We start from the raw sequence: 5,660 nt of genomic DNA on the forward strand, positions 1-5,660 counted from the left end.
GAGAGTTGGTAGACATATAACCTGTCCACAATGAGCTGATAGTCTTGAGGGACCAGAACTACTAGGGAACACTGAAGACTGCAAGCTTCAGATATGGATTGCTTTAAAGGAGTAGAAACCCACTTACGGCAACAGGGACTGTGCAATATCTCACAGTAGGCACTCCAAAAACTGTATGGATGATGGATTCAGTCCACAGAGTCTCCTCTATAGATAAAATTTATAATACAACGGTGTTCATTAAGCACTGATTCTGAGGATCACATTTTGAGGGATTATTTTTATTCTTTAGTTCCTATTCAAAGGCCCCGAGATAAATATGGCTAGGATATTTTTCATGAGAGTCAGGACCTTTTTGTTTCTTGTTAATACAGTAAATACAGGGGAAACTAGCCTCAAAGTCTGGCTAGCACCCAAATTCTTCTGAAAGTTAGTTGTCAATTCATGTGTTTAAAAGAATCATTCTGGTGTCAGCTCAGCAGCCCATATTGTATGTAGAGTTTTCATTAACTCTACAAGGGTGTGCATCCACTTCTGAGAGGGAATTCTTTGGGTTGGGAGCTTGATTTTCTCTTTTATCACATTCAACCCCAAACAATGCATTTTAGAAACACCAAACAACTGATTTGTAATATCGGTTCAGGAGTCTGCATAGACCCTGCTGACAAGCAATTCTTCTCTGGTTCCCGCTGCACCTATTTAGCTTGCGTAAAGTTGTGCACGCTTAAAATGGAAATGGAGAAAACTTTAAAACACCCAAGAGATCTGGCAGAAATGGAATAAATGGGGACAAGTTTATTACTTCACAAACAGAGGGTGGATCAGGGTGGCTTAGTAATGAGACATGGATCTTTTATCTCTAAAGGAGGCCAGAAGATTATATTAAACTTGGGTGTGAAATGGCCCCAAATCATTACTGTTTTCTTGTTCTTTGATAACTTATTGCATTAAATGTCTTTGTGGTAATAGTGCAGTGCCCCTCAAAGACATTTAACCAGCAGTTGGCTGGAATTCCTGCCCATACAATGGGTTAAGTGGGCTCAAAGACTCAATTATCATCTTAGTTTGTGGAGCGAAATACCCAGATAAGTCCATTAGTGTTATAAGACTTCCCTGACTCTAAAGGGGCCAAGTACACCCTGCAATTTGTGATGGTGAGAATTGGGAGCTGGAAGGGAGGGAGGCAGGCATCAGGGAGCTGACCTGCCAGAAAGTCTTCATTTAGGGGCTTTTCAGCCTTGATTGAAAGCTCCAAGGACTGATTATAGACCTGGGACGAAGTGAGGCTGGGAATACCTGCGTATCATCGTTATCAGTGGCATTTATTGAGCACTTACTATGTGCAATGCAGTGTATTAAAAGCTTGGGAGAGAACAATATAATACAGTTGGTAGACACATTCCTTTGCCCACAAGGGAATGTTCCTTTGAACAGATAGTTTTCTCTCTGAAATGCCTTTCAAGTGATGTATCTACCTTTCTGCAGCACTTTTACTCACCAGCTGAATCACGGTTCTTAAAACTCCAGATGCTTGCTCCCAAGAGTGAGAGAGTTACACAGGGCACCTTTGGCAGTGCCAAGCTGGAGATTTTAAGGTGCCTTCTCTCTTCTCAGTGGCTTTCAAACACAGAACTCGATCAGACACAGGAAAATTAGCAAAGAAACAAAACGACAAACTACACCCCATCTCTTTCTGCTGATTGATAGCAACTCTGTGCCCACAGGAAACCCATCTGGAACAGCTGCACCCAGCAGCTCCTGAAGGGAAGGGGAACGGAAACCGGGCAGGTCATCAGCTCTGCTCTTCTTTTAGGCAGAGGAGAAATTCAATTCAAGGAAGTGCTAGGGTAGATACAAGATAATCAGGCTGTCCTGCTTGGGGCTCACAGTTTAAATCCCCATTTTACAGATGAGCTAACTGAGGGCCAGAGAAGTGAAGTGACTTGCCCAAAGTCACACAGCTGACAAGTAGCACAGCCGGGATTAGAACCCATGACCTCTGACTCCCAAGAGCCCCATGCTCTTTCAGCTAAGCTAAAGGAGACCGGAAGGGCAAGATGCCCTTCCGCCTCGGCCCATCACGTCAATGAGAGATGTTAGGTCTACTAACTCTATTCTACTCTTTCAAGCACTTAGTTTAGTGCTTTGCACAAAGTAAGCACCCACTAAATACCCCGATTGACTGAATGATTGATTACCAGGCAGTCTTTAAGAATGTGGGCTCTTAAGCAATTAATCAGAGTGCACTGCACTAAGTGGGAGCTCAATAAGTACCAGTATTATTTCATTAAGAGTATGAGCTCTTTTAGAATGTGGCCATAGGAGCAGCAGGGATCAGTCACTTAACTTCTCTGTGCCTCAGTTACCTCATCTGTAAATAGGGATTAAGATTGTAAACCCCATGTGGGACATGGACTGTGTCCGACCTGATTAGCTTGTATCTACCCCGGTGCTTATATGTGCTAAGCTCTTACCAATTGCCATTAAAATGCTTAGTATAGTGCATAGCACTCATCAGGTACCCAGTGATTACCAATACTTCTCTATGGATGGGACCAAAAATAAATACTAAGATTGGTTGGTTGAGGTCAAAGCTGCTTTCAGGGAAATAAGCAATGGCATCAACCATCCCAAGTGGACATGAACCCTCTGAGAATTGCCCCAGATGTTCAGATATCTTCATTATCCTGAAGAACTGAAATGAGAATTTGGATTCCTTCCCCTCTCCAAACCACCTCTACTAACCTCTAGCTCAGTGGCACTTTGGGAATGTTTTTTCCTACAGCTGACTCAGGGGCTGTTTTCATTGCCTGGACTTTCTAGCCTGAGGAAAATCAACCCCTGGATGATTATCACGGAAATTGCTACCAACGTTATTATAGGCACCGGCCAGAAACAGCTGTAGAGTTGAATTCAGGAGTTCTTTCTGAATCTGCTTCAATCCCCTAAACAAGCAACATTTTCATGTTTGTAGAGAGCCTTGGCAGCACATATACTAAAATTGGAATGATACAGAGAAGATTAGCATGGCCCCTGCGCAAGGATGACACCCAAATTCGTGAAGCATTCCATATTTTAGCCCTACTGAAAGCTCACCTCCTCCAGGAGGCCTTCCCAGACTGAGCCCCCTTTTTCTTCTCCTCCTTCCCATCCCGCCGCCATACCTCCTTCCCCTTCCCTGTTATATGTTTGTACAGATTTATTACTCTATTTTACTTGTACATATTTACTATTCTATTTATTTTGCTAATGATGTGCATTTAGCTTTAATTCTATTTGTTCTGATGACTTGACACCTGTCCACATGTTTTGTTTTATTGTCTGTCTCCCCCTTCTAGACTGTGAGCCCATTGTTGGGTGGGGACCATCTCGGTATGTTGCCAACTTGTACTTCCCAAGTGCTTAGTACAGTGCTCTGCACACAGTAAGTGCTCAATAAATACGATTGATTGAATGAATGAATGAATTAATGTAATATTCTGTACTATATGTTCAGGAAGTACAAAACAAAGAAGTGCCTTGTTCCCTGCCTACAGAGGGCTGATGAGGGAGGCAGACACAAAAATACTTCTGAACAGTGTCAATTAGAATAAATCAGTGAATTAATTCAATAGCATTTATTGAGCACTTACTATGTGCAAAACACTGTACTAAGCACTTGGGAGGTACAATACAGCAATAGAGACAATCTCCGCCCTCAACGGCCTCACAGTTTAGGGGATATGCAAATTCATGAGTATATACACGAGTACTGAGGATAGGTATAAATATGCTACCTTTACATGCTAGACATAGCTGATGAATTTATGATGACTTGGAAATTGATCAGAGGAGGTGAGATTTCAGGAAGGGTTTGAATGTGGAGATAATAGCCTGTAAACTGAGGTGTGAGTTTCTTCAGTCAGCCAGTCTATTGTATTTACTGGGTGCTTTCTGTGTGCTTGGAAAAGTGCAGTATAACAATATTATAGACACATTCTCTGTCCACACAGAGACATTGGCACATTTAGGGAAAATGGATCGATAAATTGAGAAAAAATGGTTTTCCTTAAAACACTGGGTAAGCTGTGGCTGCGGTGTCCTCCACAGCGTGTTTCTGGTCAGTGGACAGAAGTTGAGGCTGTAGGGAAGGATCATTAGTGCCTGCAGAATAAGCAAGTGCTTATGGTGACCTTGATTCGGAGAGCAAGTGGGCAAGGTTCAGTAAGCAGATATATTGGCAATTACCTCTGATTTTACTGTTGTTAAAAAGCGTTAATTATATACGGAGTTTTGGAGTGCTTAACAGTTTCTTGATGAAAAATTTATACCTTTGGGTAATCAATTCTTTATTTGTCCACTTACAGGGCAGCGAGGAAGTTTCTCCAGAACCGTAGGCTTCTTCCTTGAGTTTCTGAGTCACCATATCCGATCACGCTAGTCGACTGACTCGTCCGTGGCCTGAAACACTGGAGAGTCTTTTCCATAATGCAGAGAAGTTGGAGGGGCCGGGAGAGTGGTGGTCGTAATGGGATGTCAGAAGAGGAAGAGGAGATGGAAAAGAAGGAGGAGGAGAGAAGGCAGGGGAGATGATGCAAGTCTTTCTCCCAGATCCTGACTCTCCTCCCCACCTACCATCCCCATTGCTGGCTGCTCTTCCCCCAGTCCACCCCAATATTTGTTATGTGCCCAGCAGTTTAGAAGGGGAGACTGTCTCTGCTTGTGTCCTTTTGCTCCTGGGTTATATCTTGGCTTGTGCGTCTGTTTCTCTGTCTCTCTGGCTCCATCTCAGTTTCTTCTCTTTGTTCCTGTTTCTGTTTGTTTCTTTGCTTCTTTCTCTTTCTTTGTTTATATGTCTTTCTTTTTTTTTTCCAGCCTCAATGGCCCAGGCCCTGGAGGAGATTCCGTGTTAAAGTGATTCCTGGCTTTATACAATTGGATCCCTATCCTAGTGGTATAGCCGTTTTGCAACTAATTTATAAAAGCAGTCTATCCAGACTCTTGCACAAGCTGGACCTTGATTCAACCAATAACGTTGGAAGGTGGTAAATGTATTTTTCCAACTAAAAGCAGAAACAATGATGCCAGTCAAAATTTGTATATTCCTTGGAATATTTTTCCTTGTTTTTGTTCAATTTTAGAATGATGTCAACCAAATAACATTAATTGCTTTAAACACACAACACATTTTTCACAGTGTTTAAAATGTCCCCAAAATACTGCATCTTCCATAACTACTTGTTTAACTGATTCACTGGAGATTTTGATTTTATTGATTCTGGGCCACAGAGGTCAGTCGTGTGGAATAAAGAATGAACAAGGAATAGTTCAATAAGTGAAGAAAATAAAAGAACGAACATTTTCAGTAAAATTTTTCCCTTCCCATTGTCTATCTCAAAAATGTGAGTCTTTGGTGAATGTGCACATATTGTGTTTCATTTCATTTCAAAGCATCTACTTATATGCACACTCGTGTGAGAGAATCAGTGTGGCCTAATGGATAGAACATAGGCTGGGAGTTGGAGGAGTTGGGTTCTAATCCTGGCTCTGCCACTTGCCTTCTGTGCCACCCTGGGTAAGTCACTTACCTTCTGTGTGCTTCACTTTCCTCATCTGTAAAAATGGGGATTAAATCTTACTCACTCCTACTTAGACTGTGAGCTCCACGTGGGACAAGGACT

The 5,660-nt window shown here is 42.2% G+C and overlaps 1 non-coding gene across 1 annotated transcript; it reads left to right on the forward strand.

Annotated features, from left to right (window-relative positions):
• The first annotated feature begins 2,975 nt into the window (after nucleotides 1–2,975).
• Nucleotides 2,976–3,078, forward strand: LOC119939878. Its single transcript, XR_005454833.1, has one exon. It is a non-coding gene; the product is annotated as a U6 spliceosomal RNA (small nuclear RNA).
• Nucleotides 3,079–5,660: the final 2,582 nt, after the last annotated feature.

This window comes from Tachyglossus aculeatus, chromosome 17 (genome assembly GCF_015852505.1).
Source record: "Tachyglossus aculeatus isolate mTacAcu1 chromosome 17, mTacAcu1.pri, whole genome shotgun sequence".
Classification (NCBI taxonomy): domain Eukaryota; kingdom Metazoa; phylum Chordata; class Mammalia; order Monotremata; family Tachyglossidae; genus Tachyglossus; species Tachyglossus aculeatus.